The following is a 20,828-nucleotide window of genomic DNA, read 5'->3' as shown; positions in this document are numbered from 1 at the left end:
AGAAGTTTATAAAGAAAATTAGCCAGCTGTGAAATTGGAAGCAAAACTTTTGCAGCTCAACTGAATTTTATTTTTCACTATTTTGCCAACAGTAATCTGCACTTGCTTTTATAGTGCCTCCAACTAAAAAGGATTATCTAGTCAGAATATATCAGTACATAATAAATGTGCTTCATTTCTTCCAAGTTCTTTTAGCTGACAGCCAAAATGAATGTTTGTCTCAGTGCCGGCACCAGGGGTACTTCTGCAGAGGCTATTTCATGGTCCATTGAACCCTAAAGGACATTGTTTTTAAAGGCATGTTATCAGAAATGGAGAAGCAAGCCATTGGAGAGGCTATTACAGGTACTACTGAAACAGGAGTATGTACTCCTAGCTTAGTTGGCATTTTGAAGACACTGCTATCTCAAAGATATCAGCTATAAATTGTATATTTCTCAAAACTTCATAATTCTATTCACCTGATAAATACAATATCCATCTGTGTGTGTTTGGAAGGTTTGGCAGGATAAGCATGTGGGTTGCAATGTCTAACATTGTAAATACTTACAGGTGTAAGACCGTACCTTCTCATCATTCAAACCTTTCATCAGATATCCCAGCTTCCTTGAATCTTCAGCTGGCCTTACAATCACTGGAAAGAATTACACACTTGGTAACCTTGTATTTCTCCTCTGTGCTGTTCCTGGAATATATTTAAGACATATATTGATGCCCTTATAACCAAGCACTATCTTGTTTGTTTATGTGTGCTTTCCCTACAAGATTGAATTACTTGAGGGCAGAGTCCAAGGTTTTTCATCCTTACATTCTAATGTCAAACAAAATGACTAACAGTACTAAAGGAATTTAGTTTTTTGAATATGAAGCAGCTAACAAAATATGTGACATTAACTACATCATAAATGTTGTAGAAGGTCACACGACTTCATGCTTTGTATTTGGTAACTGACATAATATTATACTATATTGCTTAAGCTCTGATCTCATGCCTTATTGAACATTTTCACACAAACACAAAAATATAACTTTTTGCATTATTATAATAAAAATAAGTCAATTCAACTGAATCCAAATTACCCACTAGTTGAGACCATCTTATTCAGTTTATAAACAATAAATACATAGAGTTTGCTTTTATTTTATCTTTGAAACCTTTTGATATTTAAGTTATTTCATTTGGCAATTTATAAAATCATTATTTTATAATTAAAAACAACTATGATTATCAAGTTCCTGTACCTTGTAGACTGAATTTGTTCATAAGATTGAAATCCTATGTAAAAACTGAGGTACCAGGGAATGATTTTTCAACAAAATTAATGGTCAGTTATAATAGCAGAGGTAATTATTTATATCTGCATGACAAAAAAATTCTCTAAAGCTCAGCATTTTCTGACAATAATGTGTTGTTTTTTACTTAAACAAGCAAACAAAAAAACAATGTCCACAAAAAGCACATGCATGGATTTTTGTATCAGCTTTATTTCTCATCACCGAAACTTGGAAACAACCAGGATGTTCTTCACTAGGTGAATATATTGCAATAGACCCCAAAAATGGGATATTTTTCAGTGCTAAAAAGAAACGAACTAAAAAAAAAAAGACAAATGAGCTAATAAGCCATAAAAATACTTGGAGAACCCATAAATGCACATTATTCATATTATTAAGTAAAAGAAGTAATTTCAAAATGTACAATTCCAACTATATGACATTCTGAAAAAGACAAAACTATTGAGACTGTAAAAAGATTAGTAGCTGCAAAGGGCTATGGGAGTGAGAAATGAATAGACAGAGCAAAGCAAATTATTAGGGTGATGAAACTATTCTGTATGATACTCAATTGTAGCTACATGCTATTATATGCTTCTTAAAACTCATAGATACCATAAAAGAGTAATGCTGTCTGATGTAAACTATGGGCTTTGGATGATAATGATATGTGAGTGTAGGTTCATCAGTTGTAACATCAATCTGATGAGGGATGTTGATGGGGGGACCCTATGGATGCAGGGAATATATGAGAACTCTTTGTACTTTCTGCTCAGCTTTTCTTTGAACCTAAAACTATTCTTAAAAATTGAAGTTCACTTAAAAGGGGAGGAAAAGACTGAATGTGGTTTGGAAATCTCTGCTTCATCTAGAAGCTAGTTATGTGGAACAAATCAGATCACACACCCAGCTTCTGTACACTGAGCGATTTCAACTCCATACATGTTTCACATTCTCCTTACCTCTATGACTTTGCACACATTTCTCTCACTGCTGGGGATGGATATTTCCCTGGATTCCCTTTCATTGAACTTTTGGCAAGTTGTTTTGCAAAACAAAGCCCAGGCAAAATCAGTCTTCTTAGATGCTCATCTTTTCTAAAATAAACAAAATTTAAGCTATGTCAGCATCATTGAGGGCTTCCCATATGACTCAGTGGAAAAGAATCTGCCTGCAAATGCAAAAGGTGCAAGTTTGATCCCTGGGTTGGGACAAATCGCTGGAGGAGGAAATGACAACCCACTCCAGTATTGATGTGTAACCTGCATATTAACCTTTCTTTATTTGGAATTTTGCCTGCTTTTCACGATTGAATCTGTCTGCCCAAGAATCAAACATATATCAAAATGAGTCATCTGTATTCAAGGGAAACAAATCAACACAATTGCTGAGAAAATCCACACCAACCACAAATACCTTAGTCTTAGAGTTCTAAATAAAACCAGACCACCATAATATCAAATACTAGAAGAAGTCAAACAACAGAAAACGATCTGTTTTTTCAAATCTGAATTAGTGAAGCAAGTGAAATTGCAGGTGTCTATTGATGAAAGAAAAAGAAGTTTTCATGCAGCTGTGCATAGAAAGAGATAAATACTGTAAGGGAAACAAAAAGACACATGGAGGTAGAACCAAGAGATAGAATATTTACATAATAAAATTTCACAAAGAAACAAAGAAGAATAGTTAGTGGATGAAAAGAACTAATAAGAGAAATATAATCACCAGAATGAAAGGGAGCATCAAAAACTGAGCAGGGTTTTAAAATAATACTGACATTTAGAAATATGTTTCTGAATATTCAAAGCTATGAGTGTAAAAGCCTAGAGAGAAAAAGAGGGAAAACATGAAAACACTGGCCGTATCATATTTTTATAACCAGGCTATATCCCAAATGACAATAATCTAAATATTAAGAATTAACTTCATTCTTAGGAAGACTGTCATTCAAAGTTTAAGTCAAATAAAACAAGATCTCAGTAAAAGAATGGTGAGATATTTTTAAGGTAGCTAAGTACAACCCAGAAGACAGGAAATAGACTAGCATTAAAGGAGATTATGCTAGAATATTATACATGTATATTCTCCAATTTTTAGAATCAATCTATCCATAAAACATAGAGGGACATAATCTTTTAGGTATCATTTATAACTATTATAAATTTAGTTTCATTCTTTTACAAGTGGTTGACCAGTTTTCCCAGCACCACTTGTTAAAGAGATTGTCTTTAATCCATTGTATATTCTTGCCTCCTTTGTCAAAGATAAGGTGTCTATAGGTGCGTGGATTTATCTCTGGGCTTTCTATTTTGTTCCATTGATCTATATTTCTGTCTTTGTGCCAGTACCATACCTTCTTGATGACTATGGCTTTGTAGTAGAGCCTGATATCAGGCAGGTTGATTCCTCCAGTTCCATTCTTCTTTCTCAAGATTGCTTTGGCTATTCAAGTTTGTTTTTTTTTTTTTTTTTTTTTTGTATTTCCATACAAATTGTGAAATTATTTGTTCTAGCTCTGTGAAAAATACAATTGGTAGCTTGATAGGGATTGCATTGAATCTATAGATTTCTTTGGGTAGTATACTCATGTTCACTATATTGATTCTTCTGATCCATGGACATGATATATTTCTCCATTAGTGTCCTCTTTGATTTCTTTCAGCAGTGTTTTATAGTTTTCTATATATAGGTCTTTAGTTTCTTTAGGTGGAGAAGGCAATGGCGCCCCACTCCAGTACACTTGCCTGGAAAATCCCATGGACGGAGGAGCCTGATAGGCTACAGTCCATGGGGTCGCTAAGAGTCAGACACGACAGAGCGACTTCCCTTTCACTTATCACTTTCATGCATTGGAGAAGGCAATGGCAACCCACTCCAGTGTTGTTGCCTGGAGAATCCCAGGGATGGGGGACCCTGGCAGGCTGCCATTTCTGGGGTCACGCAGAGTCAGACACGACTGAAGCGACTTAGCAGCAGCAGCAGCAGCAGCAGTTTCTTTAGGTAGATATATTCCTAACTATTTTATTCTTTTCATTGCAATGGTGAATGGACTTGTTTCATTAATTTCTCTTTCTATTTCTCATTATTAGTGTATAGAAATGCAAGGGATTTCTGTGTGTTGATTTTATATTCTGCAACTTTACTATATTCATTGATTAGCTTTGTGGTGGATTCATGTTGATGTATGGTAAAACCAATACAATATTTTAAAGTAATTAACCTCCAATTAAAATAAATAAATTTATATTTTAAAAAAAATAAAGAAAAGAACTAAATGGAAAGGAAAACATATCTCATTCCTGGGCAAAAAAGAAATTCAATATTAAAATTGTCATTTCTTCCCCAAATTCACTAAGTACAACTAAGAGTCAAAATCCCAATTTGGTTTGCTTCGGTTTTTTAAGAAACTTGGCAAGCCAATTCTAATGTTCATATGGAAGGGAAAATGCAAGAAAGTAACAACAACAAAATGTCCCATTGACAGATGAATGAAAAAAAACACTATTATAAATTTAAACTGTGTAAATAAAACTTTAAAAAATAGAAACTGTAGGAGAGGGAAAGGGTGGGATGATTTGGGAGAATGACATTGAAACATGTATACTATCATGTAAGAAACAAATTGCCAGTCTAGGTTCGATACAGGATACAGGATGCTTGGGGCTGGTACACTGGGATGACCCAGAGAGATGATATGTAGAGAGAGGTGGGAGAGGGGTTCAGGATTGGGAACTCATGTACACCCGTGGTGGATTCATGTCAATGTATGGCAAAGCCAATACAGTATTATAAAGTAAAATAAAAATAAATAAATAAATGAACAATGGAAAAAAAAAAAGAAATTGAAAGGTAGAGACTGACATAGAGATTGGGTAAAAGAGAAATAAGTAATAGTTACAGGGTCATTAGCTTGAGATTCAGAGTCTAATTAACAAACAATCAAGTTTATTTTAATTGTCTAATATAGATTAATGTTACATTATAATATAGATGCAATAAAAAATTATAAATAGATACACAGAAAACAGAAATATATAATATACATTAATAAATATCTATAACATACTAAGTTAAACTGATAGGGAAACTGAAAATGTCAGTACTAACTTCAAGAAAATGCTAGAGGAAAGCAAGGGAGAATGAAACTCAATTATGCAAGGAGCCAAAAGATTCTGTTCAAAACCAACATTTTTAGGGACTTCCTTGGCATTTCAGTGGTTAAGCCTCTGTGCTTCCAATGAAAGGGGTTTGTGTTTTATCCCTGGTCAGCAAACTAAGATCCCACTTGCCTCATGGCCAGAAAACCAAAACATAAATGAAGCAATATTACAACAAATTCAAAAAAATTTTAAAAGTTGTACACATCAAAAATCTTTTAAAAGCTAATATATTTATGAATAAAGATATCAATACCATGTGAAGAATTAAATAAAGAAGAAATGTTAGGCAATGATTGCTTCAGAAGAATGGGCTTAGAAATGGGTGTAGTGAGGAAAATAAAATCTTTACTTGTACATTCTATACCCTCATGTGCGATTGCTGTTGTTATTAAATGGTCTACATGGGTTACCTCATGATTATATTGATGATAATGGAAAATAACAATGGTAGAACAAACGCATTAACTCTTCAAACTTCAACATTGAGTTTTGCTTAGAACTGATTTTTATGAAACTTGTGCTAATTTATAAGATCAAGGAGTTCAAAAACTTTATTTAAATAAATCTAATAGAGGCTCACAGTTTACTGTACTTTCATACATATAGAAGACTTCCATACATATAGAAATTCTTAAGATGTTCTTAAGAACTTATGGTAATTTAATAAATACCAAAAGGTAAGTTAAGTAAGTATTAATATTATTTAGAAAACATAGATGTCCATTAAAAAATAATTTTCAATAATAATTATATATTATAAGAGATTAAAGACAAGTTTTACAGAGGCTGAAATGATCCCTAAATTCAAGTATTCTATAAAATATCTTCATTGGAAATAATACATTCCACACCTGTTATGAAGCAGGAGAGTATTTGGTATAATACAGCAACATGGAAAGAATAAATCTTTTTCTAATTTTTATTTTACTGACTAGCAATGAGAAGGATCATAAATTATCACTATAAAGAAAAACAAACAAAAAAAACCAACCTGTCCTCTTAAGTTTATTATAAAGACAAAAACAATCCCTTTAGTATTGTTCTAATTCGTAATTACAATCCAGAATCAGTATTAAAAATGTGTTTAAAATTAAGAAGTTAGAAAGTCAAATGATTTTGTTTTTTCTTGCATAATTTGAGGAAGTAGACCAAGAAATATTTGCAATTACATTCTTTTTTAACACCCTACTCTGCAATTTTTAAAAACTATTTTACATTATATTGTGCTGTGTTAATAAATATCCAAGCTTTGTTTTTCTAAGATTTTCAGGCACACAGAGATTCCTAATATGCTAATTCCTGAAAAGTAATATACAAAAAAAAAAAACCAATTTCTATTGACTCCTATTTTCCACAGAAGTCCCATGTAAAATTTGAAACATTCATTTATTGAAAACTAATAGCCACCAGCAACCATATACACTGTAAATGACAATGACAGGTTAGTCAGGCATGAAGAGAAAAACCAATGAAGTGAAAAAGAAGCCAGGAAACCAAAAGGAGAAAAAAAATCTGTAAACAACAGCAGTAATTCTACCGCAAGCACACTTTTATTTCCTGCTTCTTCTCCTCTCCAATTTATTTTTTAATATATCTCATATATACTAAAGGTCTTAAACATATTTAGAGTTAGGATCCCCAAAATGCATTGCACTCATTTTATGTAAGTTCACTAGAAGGAATGGAATTAGACTAGTTAGTCCAATATTTGCAATACAGTTACTGTAACTATTCTTCTGGGTTTGCTAGAAATGGTCACAATTTGTACCTTTCATGTGTGCTAAGTCACTTCAGTCATTTCTGACTCTTTGTGATCCTGTACTTTCTGTACACAGTTAGATTCTTCTGTCCATGGGATTCTCCAGGGAAGAATACTGGAGTGGGTTTGCATTCCCTTCTCCAGGGGATCTTTCCTATCCAGGGATCGAACCTAGGCCCCCCACATTGCAGGCAAATTCCTTACCATCTGAGCCACCAGGGAAGATTCTATGTGCTTAGTCATTCAGTTGTGTTTAACTCTTTGCCACCCCATGGACTGTATAGCCTACCATGCTCCTCTGTCTATGGGGATTCTCCAGGCAAGAATACTGGAGTGGATTACCATGCCTTCCTCCAGGGGATCTTCTCTACCCAAGGTTAAAACCAAGGTCTCCTGCATTGCAGGCAGATTCTTGACTATCTGAACCACCAGATAAGCCCAATTCATTTGAATCAGTTCTGATGAGATGGATGAAACTGGAGCCGATTATACAGAGTGAAGTAAGCCAGAAAGAAAAACACCAATACAGTATACTAACACATATATATGGAATTTAGAAAGATGGCAATGACGACCCTGTATGCAAGACAGCAAAAAAGACCCAGAGGTGTATAATGGACTTTTGGACTCAGAGGGAGAGGGAGAGGGTGGGATGATTTGGGAAAACGGCATTGTAACATGTATACTGTCATGTAAGAATCGAATCGCCAGTCTATGTCTGACGCAGGATACAGCATGCTTGGGGCTGGTGCACGGGGATGACCCAGAGAGATGTTATGGGGAGGGAGGTGGGAGGAGGGTTCATATTTGGGAACGCATGTACACCCGTGGTGGATTCATGTCAATGTATGGCAAAACCAATACAGTATTGCAAAGTAAAATAAAGTAAAAATAAAAATTAAAAAAAAAAAAAGAATAATGGAGTGTGTTGCCTATTCCTTCTCCAGGGGATCTTCCCAACTCAGGAATCGAACTGGGGTCCCCTGCATTGCAGGAGGATTCCTTAGCAGCTGAACTATCAGGGAAGCCCTGGTAGCTCCTTTTAATTATACTTTTTAGTCCTGTGTAATTTTTTATAGCACCCCCCTTCCCTCTAAAATCATTTTGATATAGAGGACATATGGTCTTCCTATGTACTGAAGATTCAATGAAGAAAACCTCAAGTCACATAAGGACAAACTGTGATCATACTCCTTTAATTGCGGTAGGATAAAACGTTCTTTAAAAATCGAGTTTAAGGAATTTTAAAAGTTGGCTGACAAAACTGGAAGATTCAGAAATATTTTGGCTTTATATACAGAGCACTCCATTGCTCTGTATTTAAATTTGGTTTTAATTTCAGAGACTGCTGTGAAAGAGAGGGTAGAACTTTGAGCATTATACCTGGTTGTCCATTATGCCTGGAAGGAGAAATGGACCAAAGTATAAATTTATTCAAGTTTATGGGTTGTACTCAATTATTTGGGCAGATGGTTCAAGGAAATGGAAAGAAATGATTGGAAAATTGAAGACGGCAAGTCTGAGAATGAGGTAAGTGGATATATATATATTTCTGAAGGCAAAAAATGTGAGACTATTTGTCTCTTAAGTGAAGCCTCACAAAAGGATGACCTCAGCTTAGAAGAACTTTAGTAAATAAGTGACAAAGATGACCGGTTAGTGGAGGTCAGGCAGCCACTTTCCCAACTACTCCTGGCATTCCTCAATGGTTTAATGACCAAAGCAAATACGCTAGAAGGATGGAGATTGCACATGAGCTCAGCATTATGAACTTCATTCACCAATGATGATCTGGCTACAGCTACTTTAACACAGCCTGTTTGCCAGTAATCAGTAGCAGCAACCAACACCAAGTGCCCATTGTGGCATCTTTCCTTGGAATGATCAACCAGGCCTCTGATGGCAGGTTGATCATATTGAACCACTTCTGTCTTAAAAAGACTGGAATTTTTTATTATTATTATTATTTCTGGAGTAGATATTTACTCTGCAGTCAAAGCTATGATTTTTCCAGTAGTCATGTATGGATATGAGAGTTAGACCTTGAGGCTGAGCACCAAAGAATTGATACTTTTGAATTGTAGTGCTGGAGAAGACTCTTGAGAGTCCCTTGGACAGCAAGGAGATCAAACCAGTCAATCCTAAAGGAAATCATCCCTAAATATTCACTGGAGGGACTGATGCTGAAGCTGAAGCTCCAATACTTTCATCACCTGATGCAAAGAACTGAATCATTGGAAAAGACCCTGAGGCTTGGAAAGATTGAAGGCAAAGGGAGAAGGGGAGATAAGATAGTTAGATAGCATCACCGACTCAACAGCCATGAATTTGAGCAAACTCTGAGAGATAGTGAAGGACTGGGGAACGTAGCATGCTGCAATCCATGGGGTTGCAAACAGTCAGACATAACTTAGAGATTGAACAAAGCTATATAGATTTGTCTTATCTATAGGCAAGCTTTCTGACAAAATTACCGCGCATGGAATTGCAAAATGTCTAGTCCACCGTTGTGGTATTCCACAGCATTGCTACTTATCAAGGAGCTCATTTAATAATAAATGAAATATGACAATAGGCCTATGCTCATGGTATTCACTAATTGTACCATGTTTATTTTGAAGCAACCGACTTGACAGACTTATAAAATGACCTTTTAAAGACTCAATTACCATGTGAGGTATATGGCCACACCTTAAAGGCTGGGGTAATGGCCTCCAGGATGTGGTATATGTTCTAAACTAGTTTTCAGCACATGGAGTTGTTTTTCTCATTTGTTTCCTATGGATTAAGAGGTGGAAATGAAGGTGTCTCTGTTCATTACTACCCACTAGTGATCCACTCGCTAGTGCTGACCTACCAGCAAAACTTTTGCTTCCCATCTTGGTCACCTTAGGTTCTGCTAGTCTAGAGGTCTCAGTTTCAAATGAATGCTTCTTTTTTTTTTTTTTTAATCTTTATTTTTACTTTATTTTACTTTACAATACTGTATTGGTTTTGCCATACATTGACATGAATGAATGCTTCTATCAAGAGACACAACTATGATTCCATTGATTTGGAAGTTAAAACTGACACCAGGTCCATGTGGATTCCTCATGCCTTTAATTCAGAGGCAAGAAAGGTATTTAGTGTACTGGCTGGAAATGGAAACCCACTCTAGTATTCTTGCCTGGAAAATCACATGGACAGAGGAACCTGGAAGGCTACAATCCATGGGGTTGCAGAGAGTCAGACATAACTGAGCAATTAAACAACAGTGACAAATGATGTACTGGCTAGAGTGACTGATCATGATACCAAGGGGAAAATGGACTGCTACTCCATGAGGGATGTAAGGAAGAGTATATTTGGAATACAGGGGGTTCCTTAGGACATTGCTTACTACAATCATCCTGTAGCTTGATACAATGCAAAACTACAACCTAAATTAGGCAGGACAACTAAAATCCAAGCCTTCAGGAATAATGGGTTGTTCAAACCACCAGACAAATTATCAATTTAGCTGAGGTGTTTGCTGAGGATAAAGGAATTATGAAAGGATGGTAAAAGCAAGTAGTTATAAAACCATCTATAGTGGCCAATTACAGAAATGAGGACTGGAATACCTACATTTTCTGTTACTTTTTGAATGTGTCCTATTTATGAGATTATCCTAAATAATCTGTTAATCTGTGTGGACCAGATTCAGTAAATTGAGAAGGTCTTAAGAGAAGATATGAGGCTTCCCTAAAGAGGAAGAAATTCCACTTATAAACAGCAGTTTCAGTCCATGGCTGAAAACTTAATCCTGCCCTTCCTGACAACCTGCTCTACAGATTTCAGACTTGCCTAGCCAGCCCCACAATCACGTAAACTGATTCTTTGAAAAGCATCTTGTAAGTGTATCCCCTATTGGAAGCATCTTGTAAGTGCATCCCCTACTGGTTCTGCTTCTCTATTTGAATCCTGACATACTATTTTTCCTGAGTGTAGAAAATTACACTAAAATTCACCACTCCATATCAATGGTGAGCTAAAACTTTCTGCCAGTTTTCATTCTGGACAGTCTTATCAACAGACAGAGTTTGCATGGATGAACCTTTCATATTCATTTAGAAAAATGAAAGTGTGTTAATATTGAATATAAACTAGAGAATTGTAGAAAAAGCATCCTTAAAGAAAGCAAGTTCAGTTCAGTCGCTCAGGTGTGTCCGACTCTTTGCGACCCCCTGGACTGCAGCACACCAGTCTTCCCTGTCCATCACCAATTCCTGCAGCTTTCTCAAACTTATGTCCACTAAGTCAGTGACTCCATCCAACCATCTCATCCTCTGTCATCCCCTTCTCCTTCTGCCTTCAATCTTTCCCAGCATTAGGGTCTTTTCCAAGGAGTTAATTCTTTGCATGAGGTGGCCAAATTATTGGAGTTTCAGCCTTAGGATCAGTCCTTCCAATGAATATTCAGGATTGGTTTCCTTTACGATTGACTGGTTGGCAAGGGATAAAAGAATTTGTGGGCAGAATTTCTTATTAATAGTTATGTGTTTTATAGGAAATTAAGAGGAACGTTTTTTTCTTTTCTAAAAATATAAACAAGAGATAATTGATAATCTGTACTTCATGAATATTATGATTCTTTTTCTGTGAAAGACAGTCAAGACAATGAGAAGGCAAGCCACTGGGAAAATATTTACAAAAGTCATATGTGATAAAGGACTATTATATCAATATACAAAAAAAAACCTCTTAAAACTCAACAATATGATAATGAACAACCTGTTTTAAAAATAAACAAAAGACTTAAACAAACACCTCACAAAAGAAGATAAACAAATGGTAAGTAAGCATACAAAAAGTGCTTAAAATCATATATGATTAAGGCACTTCAGATTAAAACAATGAGATATCACAACTGTTAATATGGCCAAAATCTAAAATATTAACCACATCAAAGGCTAGCAACAATATGGAGCAACGGGAATTCTCATTCAGTGATGGTGAGAATTCAAAATAGTATAGCCACTTTGGAAGATAGATTTTTTATGAAATGAAACATACTCTTATATGGTCCAGCAATGGCCTTTAGCAGTTATTCAAAGTCACTAAAAACTATGTCCATATGAAAAGATATACACAGATGATTATAGCAGCTTTATTCATAATTGCAAACACTGAGAAGTAATCAAGATGTCCTTGAGTAGGAAAATGAAAAATAAACAGTAGCAGGTCCAAATGTGCATGCATAGTAAGTAACTTCAATTGTGTCCGACTCTTCACGACCCTTGAACTGTAGCCCACAAGGCCCCTCTGTCCAGAGGATTCTCCAGGCTAGAATATGGGATTATATTGCCATGATCTCCAAGGGATCGTCCAGACAGTGGAATATTTTCAGCACTAAAAGTAAACAAGCTATCAAGCCATAAAAATATATAGAGGTATCTTAAATGTATTTTACTAACTGAATAAAGCCAAATTGAAAAGGCTCCATAGTGTATGATTCCAGCCATATGACATTCTGAAAAAACAAAACCGTGGAGACAAAAATGGCTGATTGCCAATGGTTAAAAAAAAAAAAAAAAAAAAGGAATTATTAGGTGGAGCACAGAATTTTTAGGACAATGAAACTATTCTGCATGATACTATTAGATCTTCTCTACCCAGGGATCTAACCCATGTGTCTTGTCTTCGGCATTGGCAGGAGGGTTCTTTACCACTAGCACCACCTGGGAAACCCATAAAAGTAGATACATGTCATTATATGCTTGTCAAAACTGATAGAATATACAACACTGACAAAGAGGCTTAAAGGGAACTGCAGACCTTGGGTAAAAGTGGCATGTCATTGCAAGTCCATGACTGTTACAAATGTATCACTCTAATGGTAGATGTTTATAGTCAAGGAAGGTGTGCATGTATGAGGGTAGAGTGTATGTGAGAAATATATGTACCATTAATTCAATTATTCTTTGAACTTTAAACTGCTCTAAAAAAATAAAATCTATTAAAAACATCTCTTTAAGACTTTGCCACCATCACTAAAATGAATTCAAAGAATATTTTAAAAAAACCTATGAAGTCATTAAAGTTTGAGAGTCTTTTCTTCTAATTATAGGATCTTCTTAATTAAATGAATTGCTAAAATGAAAATCTGCATCACCTGAGATTTCAGTACGAATTACAGGGATTTGTTATCATGAGACATTGAGTTAACCATTTTGACAAGCTTGAGTTAGAAAAATAATCAAAATACTAACTAGACAAGTAATGTATAATTGCAAAATCACAAATATATGACCAACTTAATATAATTGCACTTTGTTAGGAGTATATTAAATTGTGAAATAGTTATATATTGATATGTCATGGTATGTATAAACAACATTAAAATGGTGTTTATATATGACATGATATATTTATATATCAAAAAGGATCTGAAAGAGAAAAATCTACTTTTAAAATATCCACCGAATTCATTAGAAGTCATAATTCAGCATAAGCAAAAACTTAGTGAAGGAGTTTGCAATGCTGAAAGAACGTAACATTTACAGCAAAATGAATTTTTGCTTGGATAGAGAGAGTATACTGAATGTTTTGGTTTAACAACCCCAGTGTCAAAGAACTGATTATTCTGCTACAAAAAAAATGACTCAGCAGTAGCAGAGATGTCAGTAACGAACATTAACACAACATAGATGAGACTGTTTATTGCAGCTTCAAGTAAAATATGAGTTAAAGAGTATTGTTTCTTATACTTTTCAAATGTTCACCATTTTCAAAGTAATCAAGAGCATAATTCACCACATCAGGGACCTCCAACCCACATGCATATCCTACTGGATTCAGTTTTCATTCTTCACACTATGTGATGGTCTCATGGATCTCTGATATTCACCTCTACCTGTTTTTTGTTTTTGTTTTTGTTTTGTTTTAATTGGCAGGGACATATCCAAGAAACCCACAAACCTGTGTGATCTAGTAAGCAAACATGACATCAGCCTTTCTGTACTTCTATATCATACATGCTATCAGTTCAATTCAGTCACTCAGTCGTGTCCAACTCTTTGCGACTTCAAGAACCACAGCACTCCAGGCCTCTCTGTCCATCACCAACTGCCGGAGTCTACCCAAAGCCATGTGCATTGAGTCAGTGATGCCATCCAACCATCTCATCCTCTGTTGTCCCCTTCTCCTCCTGCCCTCAATCTTTCCCAGCATCAGGGTCTTCTCAAATGAGTCAGCTCTTCACATCAGGTGGCCAAAGTATTGGAGTTTCAGCTCCAACATCAGTCCTTCTAATGAGCACCCAGGACTGATCTCCTTTAGGATGGACTGGTTGGATCTCCTTGGAGTCCAAGAGACTCTCAAGAGTCTTCTCCAACACCACAGTTTAAAAGCATCAATTCTTCTGCACTCAGCTTTCTTTATAGTCCAACTCTCACATCTATAAATGACTACTGGAAACACCATAACCTTGAATAGATGGACCTTTGTTGTCAAAGTAATGTCTCTGCTTTATGATATGCTGTCTAGGTTGGTCATAACGTTCCTTCAGTTATGAATAATAATGAGTTCTTAACTATGACAGAAGAAGAAAACTTTTTAAAAAAGTTTTAAATCAAAACTTATAGAACAGAGGTTAGTAAGCCCATTTTCATAAAAATTTCTATGAAATAAAATTTATCTCTGGACCCTCTCAGAGCCAAAGCTTCTATATCCATCTTTGATATTTCTGACCTTCACTACAAGTTGCCAGATTTACACCAGTTCAATTCTATATGTCTAACCCATCCATTCCCACAAGATACCCATACATATAAATCCCTCCTTTAAAAAGACCCTTCTTTTTTCCAAATCTCTTGTTATCACAGTAAAAAGAAAAATAGGTTACAAAATATTTTAGCTACTTATGATCACAGTTTAATACATGGGCCTCTCTATTTCAACAAAATAACAATATATTTATCTGAGACATAATACAATGATGGAAACCCAGGCAGAATGACAGTTGGGTCAAAGTAATATTTTTGTTCATGGGGACTTCCACCACTGAAGCAGTCACTCATATTTTAAAATCTTGACAGGAGAAAGTATTTTCACCCTTTCCCTCAAATCTCAATTAATTTTGATCCCTCATAGTCATAACCAGGATTAATTGTCTTCAAACTGGTATATAAAAGGCAATCCATTGAAATGTTGGGGAAAATGCCTTAATTTCTTATTCAAATTATGAAGTATAACATAATCAGTTCAGTTCAGTCGCTCAGTCGTATCCGACGCTTTGCGACCCCATGAATGACAGCACACCAGGCCTCCCTGTCTATCACCAACTCCCAGAGTTCACTCAGACTCATGTCCATCGAGTCACTCATGCCATCCAGCCATCTCATCCTCTGTCGTCCCCTCCTCCTCCTGCTCCCAACCCCTCCCAGCATCAGAGTCCTTTCCAATGTGTCAACTTTTTGCATGAGGTGGCCAAAGTACTGGGAGTTTCGGCTTTAGCATCATTCCCTCCAAAGATATCCCAGGGCTGATCTCGTTCAGAATGGACTGGTTGGATCTCCTTGCTGTCCAAGGAACTCTCAAGAGACTTCTTCAACACCACAGTTCAAAAGCATCAATTCTTTGGCGCTTAGCCTTCTTCACAGTCCAACTCTCACATCCACACATGACTACTGGAAAAACCATAGCCTTGACTAGACGGACCTTAGTCAGCAAAGTAATTTCTCTGCTTTGAATATGCTATCTAGGTTGGTCATAACTTTTCTTCCAAGGAGTAAGCATCTTTTAATTTCATGGCTGCAATCACCATCTGCAGTGATTTTGGAGCCCAAAAAAATAAAGTCTGACACTGTTTCCACTGTTTCCCCATCTATTTCCCATGAAGTGATGGGACCAGATGCCATGATCTTCATTTTCTGAATGTTGAGCTTTAAGCCAACTTTTTCACTCTCCTCTTTCACTTTCATCAAGAGGCTTTTTAGTTCCTCTTCACTTTCTGCATTAAGGGTGGTGTCATCTGCATATCTGAGGTTATTGACATTTCTCCCAGCAGTCTTGATTCCAGCTTGTGTTTCTTCCAGTCCAGAGTTTCTCATGATGTACTCCGCATAGAAGTTCAATAAGCAGAGTGACAATATGCAGCCTTGATGTACTCCTTTTCCTATTTGGAACCAGTCTGTTGTTTCATATTCAGTTCTAACTGTTGCTTCCTGGCCTGTATACAGATTCCTCAAGAGGCAGGTTAGGTGGTCTGGTATTCCCATCTCTTTCAGGATTTTCCACAGTTTATTGTGATCCACACAGTCAAGGGCTTTGGCATAGTCAATAAAGCATAAATAGATGTTTTTCTGGAACTCTCTTGCTTTTTTGATGATCCAGCAGATGTTCGCAATTTGATCTCTGGTTCCTCTGCCTTTTCTAAATCCAGCTTGAACATCAGGAAGTTCACCGTTCACGTATTGCTGAAGCCTGGCTTGGAGAATTTTGAGCATTACTTTACTAGCATGTGAGATGAGTGCATTTGTGCGGTAGTTTGAGCATTCTTTTGCATTGCCTTTCTTTGGGATTGGAATGAAAACTGACCTTTTCCAGTCCTGTGGCCACTGCTGAGTTTTCCAAAGTTGCTGGCATATTGAGTGCAGCACTTTTACAGCATCATCCTTCAGGATTTGAAATAGCTCTACTGGAATTCCATCACCTCCACCAGCTTTGTTCATAGTGATGCTTTCTAAGGCCCATTTGACTTCACATTCCAAGACGTCTGGTTCTAGATGAGTGATCACACCATCGTGATCATCCAGGTCGTGAAGATCCTTTTTGTACAGTTCTTCTGTGTATTCTTGCCATCTCTTCTTAATATCTTCTGCTTCTGTTAGGTCCATACAATTTCTGTCCTTTATCAAGCCCATCTTTGCATGAAATGTTCCCTTGGTATCTCTAATTTTCTTGAAGTGATCCCTAGTCTTTCTCATTCTGTTGTTTTCCTCTATTTCTTTGTATTGATCACTGAAGAAGTCTTTCTTATCTCTTCTTGCTATTCTTTGGAACTCTGCATTCAGATACTTATATCTTTCCTTTTCTCCTTGGCTTTTTGCTTCTCTTCTTCTCACAGCTATTTGTAAGGCTTCCCTAGACAGCCATTTTGCTTTTTTGCATTTCTTTTCCATGGGGATGGTCTTGATTCCTGTCTCCTGTACAATGTCACAAACCTCATTTCATAGTTCATCAGGCACTCTATCTATCAGATCTAGGCCCTTAAATCTATTTAAGTATAATATAATAGGCCACCTCAACTTTAGTACTTTAAAACAACACTCATTTATTTAGCTCATGAATGTGCACTTTACATAGAGCTGAATGGGGACAGCTTATCTCTGCTCTCCATGGCAATAGCTGAGGGTGATCAAAGGATGGTATGCACCAGCCTCATCCAGACACCTGGCAGTTTATGCTGTGGTGGGACTTTGACTGGGACTTCTGCGAAGTATATATGCACATGGCCTGCCTACAAGGTGGATAGGATCTTAAAGAAGCAGCCCTGAGAGAGAGAGAGCACTAGAAAGAAGCTAGATTGCCTTGCTGAGCTCAATTCTTAAGCATACCATTAGTTGAGGCAGTCACAGTGCTTTGCTAGGCTCACTAGAAGAAAGTCAAGTCTCCAAATTTTGATGGAGGAAATGACAAGGTTCTGGGAGTTTATGTGGAATAAGTAGCATTCTTGTAGCTATTTTTCAAAAACAGAATTTATTTTTGCCAAATATTTCTTTTTGCCTTTACATTTTTTTTACCAAAAAATAAAGCAGATAATTGATCTAACCAATATTTTATATGCGGCTCAGTAAGGCCCTCTCTCTGAATTCTGTGCTTATGTTAAAAAGTGACATATTGAGTGCAGCACTTTCACAGTCTTCTCTGGTGGTCCAGAGGCTAAGACTCTTACCTGCCAATGGTAGGAGGCCTAGGTTCAATCCTTGATTAGAGAACTAGAGCCCATATGCTACAATTAAGATGTGGTCAGGTCTCAGTTATAAACTAATAATTAAATAATTAATGAATTATAATAATTCTAATTAATTAATTTAAATAAATAAATAATGACATGTTATTTATTACCAGTGAATTACCCTTGTGGCTCAGCTTGGTAAAGAATCCTCCTACAATGAGGTAGACCTGGGTTCAATCCCTGGGTTGGGAAGGTGCCCTGGAGAAGGGAAAAGCTAGCCACTCCAGTATTCTGGCCTGGAGAATTCCATGGACTGGATAATCCATATGGTCGAAAAGAGTCAGACACTACTGAGTGACTTTGACTTTCACTTCACTCTGAAGGAACTGTGAAAGTTCCAGAACACAGAGATATTCAGAGTAGTGCTTTCCTTTTTTCTTCATTTCTAGCCTACAGTGATATGTGCAGCAGTCAGTACCTGCAGCTAATTAGCTTTAAGTACAATGTTATCTGGTTTTAACTAAATTATTTCTTTAAAAAGAGTTTTGTTAAGAAATTTTGGATTAACACTAACAACACAAATTCACATGAACAGAGAAAAGCTAAGACTAGTCATTTTCCCTTCTCTACAGAAAGATTGTAGTGCCCATCAGGCAATACAAAAGTAATAATGACCTAGTCATACAAGAAAAAAAAAATTGTCCAAAATATTTATTTTAAATTATCAAGAAGATCACTCAAAATATCGTTGAAGATTGTTACTCTAAGTTTATCCTGTATGTTGAACTGTTAGCAAATTATATGAATCTGTCATGATTTGCAGATATTTGAAAATATATCCAAAATCACCAAACTTTGAGAAAAAAAGCCTTTAAGATCATGCAATATCCATACTTTGAAAGGCTGTTTTATCTCTCTTTGCTATTTTTTAGAACGCTGCACTCAGATTGGGTATATCTTTCTGATTATCCTTTGCCTTTTGCTTCTCTTTTTTTCTCAGCTGTTTGTAAGGACTCCTCAGACAACCATTTTGCTGTTTTGCATTTTTTTTTCCCTTTGGGATGGCTTTGATCACCACCTCCTTTTCAATATTACGAACCTCTGTCCATAGTTATTCAGGCACTCTGAATATCAGAGTTAAGTCTTTGAGTCTATTTGGCACTTCCCCTGTATAATCATTAGGGATTTGATTTAAGTCATATCTGAATGATCTAGTGGTTTTCCCTACCTTCTTCAGTTTAAGCCTGAATTTTATAATAAGGAGATTGTGATCTGAGCCACAAAAAGGACAGAAATGGTATGGACCTAAGAGAAGCAGAATATATTAAGAAGAGGTGACAAGAATACAGAGAACTATACAAAAAAAGATATTGATGACCTATATAATCATGATGGTAACTTATCTAGAGCCAGATATCTTGGAGTGCAAAGTCAAATGGGTCTTAGGAAGCATCACTATGAACAAAGATAGTGGAGGTATTGGGATTCCAGGTGAGCTATTTCAAATCCTAAAAGATGTTTCTGTTAAAGTGCTGCATATAATATGCCAGCAAATATGGAAAACTCAGCAGGGGCCACAGGACTGGAAAAGGCCAGTTTTCATTCCAGTCCCAAGAAGGGCAATGCTAAAGAATGTTCAGCCTACCACACAATTACACTCATCTCACACACTAGCAAACTAATTCTCAAAAACCTCCACGCCAAGATTCAACAGTACATGAACTAAGAGCGTCCATATGTTCAAGCTGAATTTAGAAAAGCCAGAGGAACCAGAGATCAAATTGCCAACATCTTTTGGATCATATAAAAAGCAAAAGAATTCCACAAAAACATCTACTGCTTCATTGACTATGCTAAAGACTTTGTGTGGATCACAAAAAATTGTGGAAAATTCTTCAAGAGATGGGAATACCAGACCACCTTACCTGCCTCCTGAGAAATCTGTATGCAAGTCAAGAAGCAACAGTTATAACCAGACATGAAACAGACTGGTTCCAACCTGGGAAAGGAGTAGTTAAGACTATATATCGTCACCTTGCTTATTTAACTTCTATGCAGAGTACTTTATGAGAAATATCAGGTTGGATAAAGCACAAGCTGGAATCAAGATTTCTGGGGAAATATCAATAATCTCAGATATGCAGATGACACCACCCTTATGGCAGAAAGTGAAAGGAACTTAAGAACCACTTGATGAATGTGAAAGAAGAGAGTGAAAATGTTGGCTTAAAACTCAACATTCCAAAAACTAAGATCATGGCATATGGTCCCATCTCTTCATGGCAAACAGATGTGGAAACAATGGAAACAGTGACAAACTTTATTTTCTTGGGCTCCAAAAATCACTGCAGATGGTAACTGCAGCAAAGGCATGAAAAGACGCTTGCCCCTTGGAAGAAAAGCTATGACTTAGCGCATTAAATAGCAAAGACGTTACTTTGCTGACAAAGGTCCATATAGTCAAACTACAGTTTTTCCAGTAGTTGTGTATGGATGTGAGAGTTGGGTTATAAAGAAAGCTGAGCGCCAAAGAATTGGTGTCTTGAACTGTGGTGTTGGAGAAGACTCTTGAGAGTCCCTTGGACTGACTACAAAGAGATCAAACCAGTCAATTTTAAAGGAAATCAGTCCTCAGTATTCATTGGAAGGGTTAATGCTGAAGCTGAAGCTCCAATATTTTGGCCATCTACTGCGAGGAGCTGACTCACTGGAA

The sequence above is a fragment of the Budorcas taxicolor genome, chromosome 1, assembly GCF_023091745.1.
Source record: "Budorcas taxicolor isolate Tak-1 chromosome 1, Takin1.1, whole genome shotgun sequence".
NCBI classification, from domain to species: Eukaryota; Metazoa; Chordata; class Mammalia; order Artiodactyla; family Bovidae; genus Budorcas; species Budorcas taxicolor.
This window is presented reverse-complemented; position numbering follows the sequence as displayed.